Source organism: Mauremys reevesii, linkage group 6, assembly GCF_016161935.1.
Source record: "Mauremys reevesii isolate NIE-2019 linkage group 6, ASM1616193v1, whole genome shotgun sequence".
Taxonomy (NCBI): Eukaryota; Metazoa; Chordata; order Testudines; family Geoemydidae; genus Mauremys; species Mauremys reevesii.
Genome location: NC_052628.1, coordinates 128,645,851 through 128,659,081, shown reverse-complemented (window position 1 = coordinate 128,659,081; position 13,231 = coordinate 128,645,851). Strand labels below are relative to the sequence as shown.

At 51.9% G+C, this 13,231-nt stretch overlaps 1 long non-coding RNA gene across 1 annotated transcript; it reads left to right on the top strand.

The window, feature by feature from the left end:
- Positions 1–6,026: 6,026 nt before the first annotated feature.
- LOC120408239 lies at positions 6,027–10,152 on the top strand. The gene is made up of 4 exons (XR_005600557.1): positions 6,027–8,429; positions 8,697–8,786; positions 9,144–9,286; positions 9,387–10,152. It is a non-coding gene; the product is annotated as an uncharacterized LOC120408239 (long non-coding RNA).
- Positions 10,153–13,231: the final 3,079 nt, after the last annotated feature.

The window sequence follows — 13,231 nt, the reverse complement described above, 5'->3', positions numbered from 1 at the left end:
TCTCTGATATGCTCTGAAATTCCTGGGGGGATTGTGCTCTCAGTGACTCCTTACATCCCACCAAGGATTTTAGTGGCAGGGAAGGGCGAGGATTCAGTCTCCTTTCTGGTGAACTCTTCAGGAATCAGGAGCTCTGGGAGGATGGGACCAATCTAGAGAGACCCTGACAAGTTGTGACCTGCAGGATACAAGCTGCGTCCTGGGGGAAAGCATCCCCTTCTACAGCTCTGTGATCAATGACTCAGCTATTCTCTCTGTGCATAATGTCTCGGGCCCCTGGGGCTGGGGCGGGGGATGGGGCTCATTTGCAAAGCATCACCTGCCCATTCATCCTGACCTGCCTCCTTTCCCCACAGCATGTCAACCGCTGGATCGTGTCCAGGGTGCCCCAGGAGAGAGCCAGGGCCATTAAGAGCAGCACGGCCCTGCTGAGATTTGCAGTCACCCTCCCCGAGTTTGACGTAAGTGACCTCTGACCCCAGCTTCCTGACTCCAGGCGCAGGCGGGCTGGCTCCACCGGGCTGTAGGATCTGCTGCTGCAGGGGCTGTGGGTTCGCAGTGTTCCTCTTGGGAGGCAGAGTCAGAGCAGGGAATGAGATAGGCTTGAGTCAAGTTCTTCTTGTCCTGGTCAAGTGTCGTCCCTGGGCCTTGAAGGGGATTGTCATAACTATAAAGGGAAGGGAACAGCCCTCCTGTGTACAATACTATCCAATCCCTCCTGGCCAGAGACACCAAAATCCTTTTCCCTGTAAAGGGTGAAGAAGCTCAGGTAATCTGGCTGACACCTGACCCAAAGGACCAATAAGGGGACAGGATACTTTCAAATCTTGGTGGGAGGGGGAGGCTTTTGTTTGTGTGCTCTTTGTGTTGGGGGTTGTTCGCTCTTGGGACTAAGAGGACCAGCCATCAATCCAGGCTCTCCAAATCTTTCTGAACCAGTCTCTCATATTTCAAACTTGTAAGTACCAGCCAGGCAAGGCGTGTTAGGTTTCTCTTTGTTTTTTCAACTTGTAAATGTTCCTTTTTGCTAAGAGGATTTACCCTGTTTGCTGCAACTTTGAACCTAAGGCTAGAGGGGGTTCCTCTGGGCTCCTTGAATCTGATGACCCTGTAAAGTTATTTTCCATCCTGATTTTACAGAGATGATTTTTACCTTTCTTTCTTTAATGAAAAGCCTTCTTTTTAAGAACCTGATTGATTTTTCCTTGTTTTAAGATCCAAGGGTTTGGATCAGTGTTCACCAGGAAATTGGTGGAGGAGTCTCTCAAGGCTACCCAGGGAAGGGTTCTAGTATTTGGGAGGGAGATATTCTAGGGGGGAGGTCGACAGAGTTTCCCAAATAACTCTTAAATGCTTTGGGTGGTGGCAGAAAAACCAGATCTAAGCTGGTAATTAAGCTTAGAGGTTCTCATGCAGGTCCCCACATCTGTACCCTAGAGTTTGGAGTGGGAAGGAACCTTGACAGGGACCATGTTCCAGCCCCTGCTTGGCATCCCAAAGCAGCTCCTGGCTCCCTTGGCAGCAGAGCAAATGAAGGGTCTGTCTCAGGCTCCTCTCCCCCAGCATCTCCTGCAGAAGGAGCCTTCTGGCCCAGGGGGGACAGGGAGCTGACAGGAAAATGCTGATGGAGTCTCCTCTCCTCTCCCTTCCATTAGATCTCAGCAGAGTTCCCTAGGCTGGGTCAGCACGTGGCCCAGCTGGCTCTGTTTGTGAGTTACCCAGACCAGGACATCAGCCGGCAGGCCAGGGAGGGGACTTACCGGCTGTACCAGCTGCTGCTCGAACAGAGGGGTAAGGAACCCACTGGGACACGGAACCCATCAGGGGACTGAAAGGGACCACAGGTGGATAATGGGACCCCAGACAATTTCCCTCAGCCTGACCCCAGCTGGAGAACAAGTCTCTCTCCACCTCTGTTCTTCTCCACTCCACTGGGCAGCCACCAATGGGATTGGAAGGACACAGAAACTGCAACCAGAATGATCAAAGTGTCTCTCTCTCTCTCTCTCTCTCTCTCTCTCTCTCTCTCTCTTTTCCAGGGCTGAGCATACACGAGGTGGAGGATCTGTGGTGCCACAACTGGTACCAGGACAGCAGGCTCCTGGGCTATAAAAACACAGCCAGGGTGGGGGAGGTAAGGACACTGTGGCAGGGTAGGACACAGCTCAGGGAGTGGGGCTGGCTGGGGTCCCTGCAGTGGATGCCTCCTGGAGACAGGACAAGAGCCCACTCCTTATTTCCAGCTCAGAGTTCCTCACCCAGCACCCAGTGGGACAGGCTGGTGCTAAAGGTCCCACATTGGAACCTCGCTAGTTGCTGTGATTTGAGTGTCTTCCATGGAGCCGTTGCTACGTGGCATAAGGCGAATCCCCGGGTGGCTGAGTTAATAGAGGATTATGGCTCTGGGTGTCTCTCTGCTCCTTGTCCCCTTGGCTGATCCCCAAGTGTCTGAGAGAAGAGCACTGGATCCGTCAGTCACTAGTGCTTGAGCAGACCCTTGTTTACTTCCCTGCACCCTGTAGAAGCAGAGAAAGGAGGTGGGGTTTGCCCAAGTCCATTGCCAGTCAGGAAGCAGAATGCCCCAAGCCGAGAACTGGGGAGGGGACACAGTGAGCTCCAGAGCCAATATGCACCACATGCGCCTCCTCATGTCTCCAGTCCCGGCCAGGGAATGGCAGAGTATCTGGACCTCAGCCACTGTGCCAAAGAAGCACATTGTCACTGACCCAAGTTGCGACTACTTGCTGCACAAGTAGAAAATCAAAGACCTCCCGGCCCCGTCTCACAACTGTGCTGAGAACATCCAAACCTTGGAACACACCATAACCCAGTGCCCCCAGATTGGAGTCAAAGGTGAAATGGGTGATTTTGACAACATCACAGAGGAGGCCTTGGAATGGCTCCTGGATCTCCAAGTGCATCTACAGAATGCTGCCCTATAGACGCCACGTGAGAGAGACTCTGTGAGCTTGTCCTGCCTCCCACAAGCTGAATTGTTGCAGCAGAAGAAAAGTTTCCTAGGAATGTCTGTGATGGGGACTGGGACATGAGTCTCCTTATCCTGGTCAGGTTGCAGATTGGATTCCCTTTGGCAGAAACCAAGGAGCTGCCAAGGCCATACCCAGCTACTAGAGAAATCACTAATTTGGGGGCTATAGACCTTTGGTCTGTCAGCTACAACCCCCTTTCCCCCCCCCACGCACACTCCTCTAGCCACTGAGGTGCAGGAGATCTCTCTGCTGGAAGCAATACAGGGTCCCCTATCATCTCGGTGCGCTGCACAGCAGAGTGGGCCCTGCTCACCCACATTAGAGATCTATTTCCAGCCCATCATGGCCCCTGCGATCAATTGCCCTCCAGAAAGAGCCACTGGAGGCTTTGGTCCCTAAGCATCTGCCACCTTTTCATAAAGGGGCTTCCCTGAGCCATGGGACCCTGAAAGCCTCCTGGGGAATGAACGGCCTTGGCTACAGCAGCTCTCTTACCCTTCCTTTGGGGCACCGGACACTGAGGCCATTCTATCTCCAGGGCTTGGAGGCTGGCTCTGGGCAATCTGCTACAGCCTCCTGTCCTGTTGGTTTTAGGTCTTTGGAAAATTCTTCTCTGCGGGGCAGAGGAAATGCTTCCTCAAGACAGCCGTGCCAGCGATCTACAACCCCCTGCTGTGCATTAGCCAGGCTGGGCTTCTCCTCACATACGCCATCCTGGGGGAAGCCGAGCAACTGCTGGGGTACACGGTAAGCAGCTGCATTCGACTCAGGAGATTGGAGCGGGGCCCAGGCCTCATTCCCATCCTATCACCATTTGCTGGCCTGGGAGCAAGGAGCCTAGTGGGGACTTGTGGACTTCATGGACTTGTGTTCTTAGGATGTGATGCTCTGCTCTCACTCCTGGGAAGGGCAGGAGAGTCCCCTAAGTGCCCTGTGTGAACCTTTCCTGCCCCACAGAGCTGCACCCATTTCCCCATGGCCTAGTGTCCATGTCACCCCAGCCACCACCCAGAGTTGCTCCCATCACTGGCAGCCTGGGAGGCCAAGGACTGATGGGTGATGGCGACCGGCCAGGCAGTTCTGGGGCACATGGGTGGAGGAAGCTTGTCCTGCTGCTGGCAGGGCTGGACCCGCTCTAGAGAGAATGGGAGGATTCAGCCAGCAGGGGCTGCTGACCTGCCCCGTTCACCAGGGCTGCCATCCTCTGGCTTCAGCATTTGTCACTGGGGTGACTTGGGGAAAGGTCTCAACGTCCCCGCAGGCCACTTCACTGCTCTCAGAATCCCTCCTGCCCTACCTGGGTGGGGATGGGGGCAGGGGTGGAGGAGAGGGTTCTACCAACTTGAGCGGTGTCCCCAGGTGAGTTGGAGGTGGAACAGCTGTCAGGGGCACTGAGGGGGAGGCGGCAGGAGCTAACCCTAAAGGAGGGGGGCTGGCACTGGAGGTCACTAGAGAGGACAAGAAGCCTCCATCCTGAGGATCAGGAGGGTGAATCCACCACTCAGACATGAGCAGCTGCTGGGTGGAAATGGTGCTGGTTCCAGGTGCCCTTAATCCTCCCTGATTCCTGGGCAGTGTCTCAGTCTCTTACATGTTCTCCTTCCCCTGCAGCTGGAGGACACCACCGCCAAGGTGATGGGTCAGCTCCGCAGCATCCGGCAGCTGCACCAGGTGTCTGAGGTGCTGCAAGGGCTGAGCCTCACCTGATGCCCTTAAAGGTCCCCCCTCAGCAACTCCCTCTCCCTGCTGCAGGTACTGCTCTGTCTCCCTGGAAATGGGGGGCTAGTGGAAGGGGAAATGGAGGCCCCTGTCACTGACAGAAACTCTCTCCCCTCTCTGTGGAGCAGGGTCCTTCCCTCTGACCCCAAACTTCCTTCATCTGGGGCATGAGCTCTTCCCCTCACTCCCTACCCCTCCCCTCTTTCCTTGCTCTGACCCCCATCCCATTCCCTGGGCTCCCAGGCAGAGCTCTCCCTGCCCCGTCTGGCACAGAAGCACCTTTGTGCCAGAGCTACATTTCCTGTCTGCCCAACTGAAGCCCAGGAAGCTCCACATTTGAGGAGGTGAGGATGGGCCAGAGGCTCAGGGCCGGCTTCACCTCTTGCCCTTGATTCTTCCTTTGGCCCTTCTGTGGGCTCTCAGAGGGTGACATGAATAGGAGCCTCCTCCCCACCTGTCTGCTAGGCCCTGGGGTGTGTGACAGCCTCCCAGCTGGGGGCAGGCAGCAGCTGGGCCACCTCAGGGAGCAGTGGGGACAGGTCACCTTGTCCTAGGAAACCAAGCAATGCTAGTTCCCAAAGAGGCTGAGAGGGAGACCCCGCTCCCTCATGGATGTAAGAGCCATTTACTTCTTTGAGCATATGGGTCTCTTGGGGGAGAAATGGGATCCCTGCTGCATAGTCTGTCTGAGAGCTTCCCCCATCCCTGGGACAGAGACATCTCCATCAATGTGCCACTCTTGTTTTTTTCCTAGCAAGAGGCTCCCCAGAGATGTCCTCAAACCTGTTCTCCTGGGAGCATTTCGGGGGAGGAGACTTCCATTCCTAAGTCTCCAACTCCGTCATGCAGTCTCATTCACAGAACATCTCCGCTCTCCAGCTCCACTTCCCGCAGCAGGACAAATGAACCTTCAGCTCCTAGAGACCCGACTCCAACCTCCTTCTGATCAGCAATGGGGTTTCACCATCCCCTCAACGAACCTGTCAGCCTCTGAATGATGAATGTCAGAGTCACCAGAGCCAGCAAAACTCCAACTGCAGCCCTTCGAGCCTTTGTGAACTTAGCCCCTCTGGAAACCAGGTCTGAACTGGAGAGGTCTGAACTCACGGACTCCTAGACTTTAAGGTCAGAGGGGACCATTTATGACTATCTAGTCTGACCTCCTGCACAATACAGGCCACAGAATCTCACCCACCCACTCTTGTAATAAACCCCTGACCTATGTCTGAACTACTCAAGTCCTCAAATAATGGTTTCAAGACTTTAAGGTGCAGAGACTCCTCCAGCAAGTGAACCACGCATGCCCTATACTGCGGAGGAAGGTGAAAAAACCCCAGGGACTCTGCCAATCTGCCCTAGGGAAAATTTCTTCCTGATTCCAAATAAGGCAATCAGCTAAACCCTGAGCATGTGGGCAAGACTCACCTCGACCCAAGAAGAGCAGGCCTGGGCAGCGCAGGTCTGTACCAGGGAAAGGAGAGTGCTTTCCCCTGGGCGGCAGAGCCTGGGGCTTAGCCAGACTGGTTACAGAATGAGTCTTACCTCAGAGGGACCATGTATTGGCCCCGAAAGAACCAGACTGCAGTGGTGATAAAGCCTAGCTGGGCTATGCACTGGAATGAGAACCAGGTAGGAAGTTGAAAGCAGCAAGGAAAGCCTAGAAGGGAACTTGAGAAGAGAGGTAGGATGTGCCCAGGGAAACCTGCAGCAAAGAGAAAAGAGCAGCCCTAGCTGTTGAGTACAGAGCCCTGGGCTGCTACCTGTGTCAGGGTGGGACCGGGTTCCTCTATTGGCCCAAAATAAGGGGGCATACACGCACCCAGAGAGGTTACCAAGCCCAGCAAGGGAGCTGCAGGCTGAGCCAGAGCCCCAGCGACAGCAGAACTTTTTTTTCTGGGAAGACCTCTTTGGACTTTTAGTGTGTGACAAGCTGAGCCCCCAAAGCATTGACTAAAGGTGGTGAGCCGGCCAGAGGGCCGAATTACCAGGCAGAGAGACTGCCATGGTGCTGGAGTGACCGTCGATGAAGGACCAGAGGGCACCTAACAATGAGAAAATTCATTGATTATTGGCATCGTCAGCAGCACTGAATTCCCCCTGTCATCCATGAGGGCTCATGGAAGTCTTGGTTACTGAAGGAAGGTCCGTCCCCCAAAGTGGGATTTCCAATTTGAGTTCCAGGGACTGGGTAAGCAGCCAAGGCAGCAGCTCCTAGAAACTCCCCAGAAGCAGAAGGAAGTACAAGCAGAGCTACAGAGGCAGCTGGTAATCTTGAGGGAGCAGCAGCAATACCTGTGAGAGATCCTGCAAAGGGAAATCAACCTGTCTTGGTTAATGAAGGAAGGTCCAAAGTGGGATTTCCCATTTGAGTTCCAGGGACTGGTTAAGCAGGCAAAGCAGGGCTCGGGGTTTCTCCAGCAGCTCCTAGAAACCCAACAGAAGCAGAAGGAAGTGCAAGCAGAGCTACAGAGGCAGCTGGTAATCTTGAGGGAGCAGAGATCCTGCAAAGGGAAATCAACCTGCTACGCCCATGGACAAAAAGAGCTGCCTCAGAGAGCATGCCGGGGCTGTGCTGAGAAGGTTAGCCCAGGAGAGCAGGGCATGAGAAAGTGTACAAGCATAGCCTAATGCCAACATGGGAACAAAAGTTCTTTGGTTTGGGTGCAGAGAAGCAGGCCATATGGAAAGACCTGTCCTGCATAGGAAATTCCTGAGTGGCAAAAGGAGGGGCCAGAGCCTCACGAAGGTAGAAAGAAAGGAGAAGGTGTCCTCTTGGACAAACACACCTGAGGCAGGCTAGGTGGAGATGGCAGGGATGGCCGTGGACCTTGCAGACCCTCCTCCAACACACCCTGTTGGGTGCTGCAGGGAGGTGAAGGATGAAATGGTTGGCACAGAGATGAATCAGGCACAAGAGTTGAGCAGTGGTGTGTGCTGAGACCCTGATGGAAAAGGTTTTGGGGGATGCAGCGGCAGTAGAAAAAAGGCTACAGAAGAAGCTGGTGGCTTCAGAACAAGGCTCTGCAAGTAGTTGTTCATGAGAATGAGTGGCTGCAGGAAGAGCACTGGGATACTGCAGAAGAGAAGGATGGCCTCTGAGTTCTGGTGAGCGAGGTGGCAGGGGAGCTGGAGTCGCCGCTCGCCCAGGCTGTACGAGTGCATAGCTGGTGCCAGTGACGTGATGGTGAGGGATGAAGATTGGACAAGAGTAGAACTTGCCCCTGGGTTGGGCCGGATTTTAAGGAGGAGGGTATATAACAGGGTGGCTTGGCCTGTGGCTGCAAAGCCTGGAGCTAGGCCAGATTGATGACCAAGTGAGCCCCACCTGAGAGGAAACAAGGGAAAACAGCAGCAAAAGTGCAGAAGCAGCCCTAGCTGTTCAGTATACGGTCTTGGCCAAAACCTGGAGTCCAGGGTAGGACTGGGTTCTCCCACCGTCCCTAAGGAAGGGGACATAGAAGACCATAGAAACCCAAGAAGGGCAGACCAAGCTGAAATCAGGCTGAGGACGAGCTCCCCACAAGGGTGAAAGGCCTTGTTTCTGTTCAAGACATTTTTGGACTTTGTTTGGAAGGAGCGTGACCCAGGAAGGAGTGGACTAAAGGACAGTCACCTGGTTGGAGGGCTGAGTTCCCAGCCAACAAACTGCAAGAGTGACTATCAACGCGGTTACTAGCCCAGCTAGAAAGCAGTGACACGAGGCCTGGCCAGGAACTAGCGGTGAGTGAACTCTGTACAAAGCTGCTTCCATTATGGAAACAGCCTGGTATTGGTGAGTGGATGGGGAGGCCAGGGAGATGGGAGGGGTTACTGAGGCTGGGGTGGGGGAGAAGCTGTGGGGCTGGGAGGGGAAGGACATGGCCCAGCTTGTGGGAGGGATCCTGCTGGCTGTGACTGGAGCACGGTGTAGCCTCTTCTATGGGAAGTTCCCATGGGTCAGTGGGGCCTGAATCTCTCCTGCTCCTTTGTTCTCTTTGGGCTTCACAGGAGATGTCTGGTGAACTACCTGTGGACTCTGTGCCCCGCACCACTCTGAAATTATTCGCTACCTTCAAAGAAACGGCACAGCTCAGCCTGGTAGGTAGGCTGGAGCCTCGCACTTCACTCACACACACAACACTGAGGGGCTTTGGGAAGCATAGTAACAAAGAGATTTCAGTGATACTAAGCAAGAGAAAGAGACAAATTTCAAACAGACAAACAAAACAAAACACACTTTGTAGTGACTAAAACTGAATCTTAAGAGTCACAATCTCGGCCTTAGCAGTTTCCAGACTAACATCTCCGCTTTCCTAACAGACCTTATTTGATGTCCCTGTACGGTACAAAAATTCTCTGTCAAATCTGCTGATTTGATTGCTTAGCCTTTCGGTTTCAGACCCTCTGTTCTCTTTCTGGGGTGCCTGGACCCTGACTGCAACATCTCTCTTCCAGTCTCTGGCCCAGCCTCTTCCACAGACGTATGCTGCAGCCAGCCCAGCTCAGAGAGCAGTGGAGACACATGATCTCATCCTGTCAAACCAAGCAACATGGGTCCCATTGAGGCTTAGATGGAAGATCCCACACATCTCCTGGAGGTAAGAACCATTCACTCTTCTGGGCACTTTGGGCTGTTGCAACAAAGAGGGGGCTCTTGTTCCATAGCCTAGTTATCAGCATGACTTTTTTTATTCTCAGAGGACGTGTCCGGGATCCTGGAGACTGTTTCCTGCAAGAGGTTTGAGCGGGGAGAGATCACCCACTGTCATGACCCATGGGTCATTAACCCGGGTCTGCAGGGTTCACGGGAGCAGCCACACTCCAGCAGGCCACCTGGAAGCCTACTAAAAACTGCTTACCTACGACTTACGAAGTCCAGACCCAGTTTGAGGCTCCATCCCTGAGGCCTATTGGCAGAGTCCCAGAGCAGCTAATCGGCCCCCGGGACCTCCTTAAACCAACAGCAGGAACAAGAAGCTGTCTGAACACCCGAGCTCCCCCGTCTTCTGGACCATGTGTTAGCTGTTCCTGCTCCCACTCCCCAGGCTTGATCTCCTGGCATCCTGACTCGCTGTGACTCATCTGAGTTGAGGTTCTGAACACAGTTTGGTCTTTTGCTTCTGCTCCTCCAGTATCCTGACCCAGCTGACTCTCGACTCCTGTCTTCTGAGTGTAGACTCTGCCTCTGACCACTAGGTCTGGCTGCCCATGACCCGGCCATGACACTGACTTTTCTACAATTCCACCAGTGCCCTTTTCTGCTCTCCAGCTCTGCTCTCCCAGCAAGACACACCGTCACCAATCCCCTGGCTCCCAAAGTCCTAGTTGCTGCTATTCAAGGGCTCAGGGATAGTGCTAGTATTGCCCCCTCCCCCACCACAGCTGCTTTAGTTAGCTCAAATAGCATATCAGATCATTAAAATGTCCGTCGTGTGTTTTGAAATCTGTCTTCCTGAAAGGCCATGGAGAATTCCTGCTGCCTGAGAAACTTCCCAGAATAAGCTACCAGGACTGGGGGAGAAATGAAGGAAACCAACCAAAGCCTGAGCTAGGATGGAGAGCATTGATCCAAGCGGTGTTTGAACCCCTCCACCCCCACCTGCCTGCCCGTGGTGAAACGGACAGAGGGGCACTGATTTCTAGTCGTGAACTTGCTACAGACCGTGGGCTTCAGCACAAGCCGTACAGCCCATACTCTGAATTCTTGGATAAACAGCAAAGCTGGCTTTTCCCAAACCTTTCCCCCCAGTGCTCTGCATCCACTTGGGATTGTGTCCAGCAGAGGCTGGTGGAGGGGAGGGGAAGGGAGAGGAGGCCATGAAAATGTTGTGGCATCTGCACTACCCCACAGACACACACACACAGCAATGCAGGGCATAATATCCAGGACAGTAAATTATTTGGCCATAACCTACCAAATCCTCAGTGTTGAAAGGACAATTTCTCTAGAAAACAATGGGAGGGAGGGGTTAGAGAGTTGCAGTAACCACCTGGACTTCCAGTCTCTGGCCAGGCACATCTCTCCAGAGTTTTCACTGCTATCGTCTCCAAACTGGTCCTCCTGATCTAACGTGAGGTCACATCCTGGCCTTTAGGGACATTGGTAGGATCTTCCGTTCCCAGTTGCACCATCACCCTCATTATCCTGCCTGATAAGGATCCTGCCTAAATGGCATGTGGCATGTCAGGCTCTTTGCTGAGGGCCCTTGACAGCGCCCAATCGAGATCTGAATCGGACGGGCACGTGCAGTTGCATTTCCTGACTTTTTACTGGACTCCTGGACCCTCTCATGCTGCTGCTGCAAATATTCCTTCTCGCTCAGCACTGAATGCTCATTGCCCTTTGGCTGTGCGACATCCAGACGTCTAGTCCTCTGAAAGAAACCATCTTCACAGCTCTAATCCTGGCAGATATTGATTAAAATCTTGCCGTGCTCCTCTAAGTGTATTTGTGATTGGACCTGCTTCTTGCTAGGGGGGATTTTCAGATACATGAACTGCATAAAACAGAGGGAAAGACAGAGAGAAGCATCAACATGTCTAAGAACTTGCACAATATTTGAAGACCATATATTGGTGTCTGTCTACCTCCTGCTGCGGGGAGACGCAGCTGGTATTTTAACGACACACTCACTCCGCTTGTGCCTGACCTGAGATTCAGGAGGGCTAGCTCAGTGGTTTGAGCATTGGCCTGCTAAACCTAGTATTGTGAGTTCAATCTTTGAGGAGGCTATCTAAGGAATGGAGGTCAAATTCTGTCTGGGGATGGGTCCTGCTTTGAGCAGGAGGTTGGACTAGATACCTCCTGAGTTCTCTTCCCTGCTATTCTATGAATTCTGTCCTCTTGTGTTGGTAGAACAAATAAACCCCACCTCCAATTACCCCTTACACAATCCATTTGAGTTCAAGAACGAGAGATCTGTCTTGCAACAAGTTTTAACATTACGGGGCAAAGACTAAGGTGAGTGGTCTATTTTTCTTTCAGTTCTAATACCTGAGGAAAGCTTCAAAATCCATTCTGTCTACCAAGAGAAAAGATTGTTTTCCTGTTCTCAAAGTGCTGATGCATTTGACCCCAAAATGTTGTCTTCATTTTCTCTCACAAAATAACTTGAAGTGGAATGGGACCAACTGCCTAAACTATCCTGAACGTTGCATGTCAGAGTTTGGGAATATCAGGATAGATCATCACCTGGCATCAGTTGTCACGGATCCATCAGCGTCAGCAGAGCTACGGTGATTTATACCAACTGACTGTCTGGTCCATTGTGCTGTACTGAGTTAAAAGGTGTCATACGCTGTGCATATGAAGATGAAAATAGTCTGTTTAAAATTACCCCTTGGTTTCACAGAATCTTGTTTAATGGAGGGTTTTTTCTTTTTTTTTCTAAAAATGTGTTTCATTTATTTGAATATCAAACATTTTCATTTAAAATTTCCCAGAGTGGGTTTTGTGCTGGTGAAATATTCCCAGTTGACAGCCCTGGAGAGAGAAGATTGTGAATAAAGACAGTACAGTATGGAATGGGCTTCCCCAGTGCACCATTCTCTGCCCCCATGGAAGCTCTCATGGATTCGGGGTGGATACACACCGACAATGGAACGAAATCTCTCTTGCATAGTTGAGTTTTCTTCTTAGGTTGAGGCGGGAGAAGGAACAGAAACATCTGGACCCACCTAGCTTCCAAGGGAACCATCTTTCTTGATGTTGTTTGACCTGCAATTCATTGTGGCCCTTTAGGTGGAGATCAGTGGATATTCTCTAGGAAGCTGCTTTATGACTCTGCTAACGAACTATCTTCTGATAAGAACAGGCTGGTCCTCCCACTATCTCCATTCACTCATGGTAAATTATAGAGATTTGTAGCTGTAGGTTGTACAGGATGATAAGATACTGCATGTGAGCACAGGAAAGAGGGAGATGTTTTACTTAGTATTCATTAGGGTCCTTTCTTTTGGAGAGGGAAGCTTTTGCAAACTCACTTGCTGCCTCTGCTTCCCCACTGCAGAACTCCAGTTTTAGGCTGTGCAAGAAGTCAGAGCAGGAATGAGCGTCTCACCCATAGTTGTAATTCAGCTCCCGCTGCTTAACTTTGCTCTTCATTCATATCTCTTCAGTTAATATGCAGTGAACCATTGTGAACGTAATCTTACTGATTTCAAGAAGAATGCTGGTTATTGAACTTATCAGAGTTTATTCCTAGTTTGTGGTTTTAATTGACTTCTTATAAATAGCCTAGCTCCTGGCTTAGTTATGGAAAAGTAGGTAGACAGGTAGACACTAGACAGATGGATGTTTTTCTATGGGGCTAGATAGACAGAGACATTGTTATGTTTGGGGTTAAATAGACAGAAACACGTCATTAGATAGACACAGGAGAAAGGAAGGATGGTCTAGTGGTTATCGCACTTGCCTAAGACTTGAGGGTTCTGAGTTTAAATTCAGCCTCCACTGCAGACTTCCTTTGCGACCTTGAGCACATCACTTAGGGACAGATATTTTAAAGGGATTTCAGTTCCTAATTCCCATTGAAATCAATGGG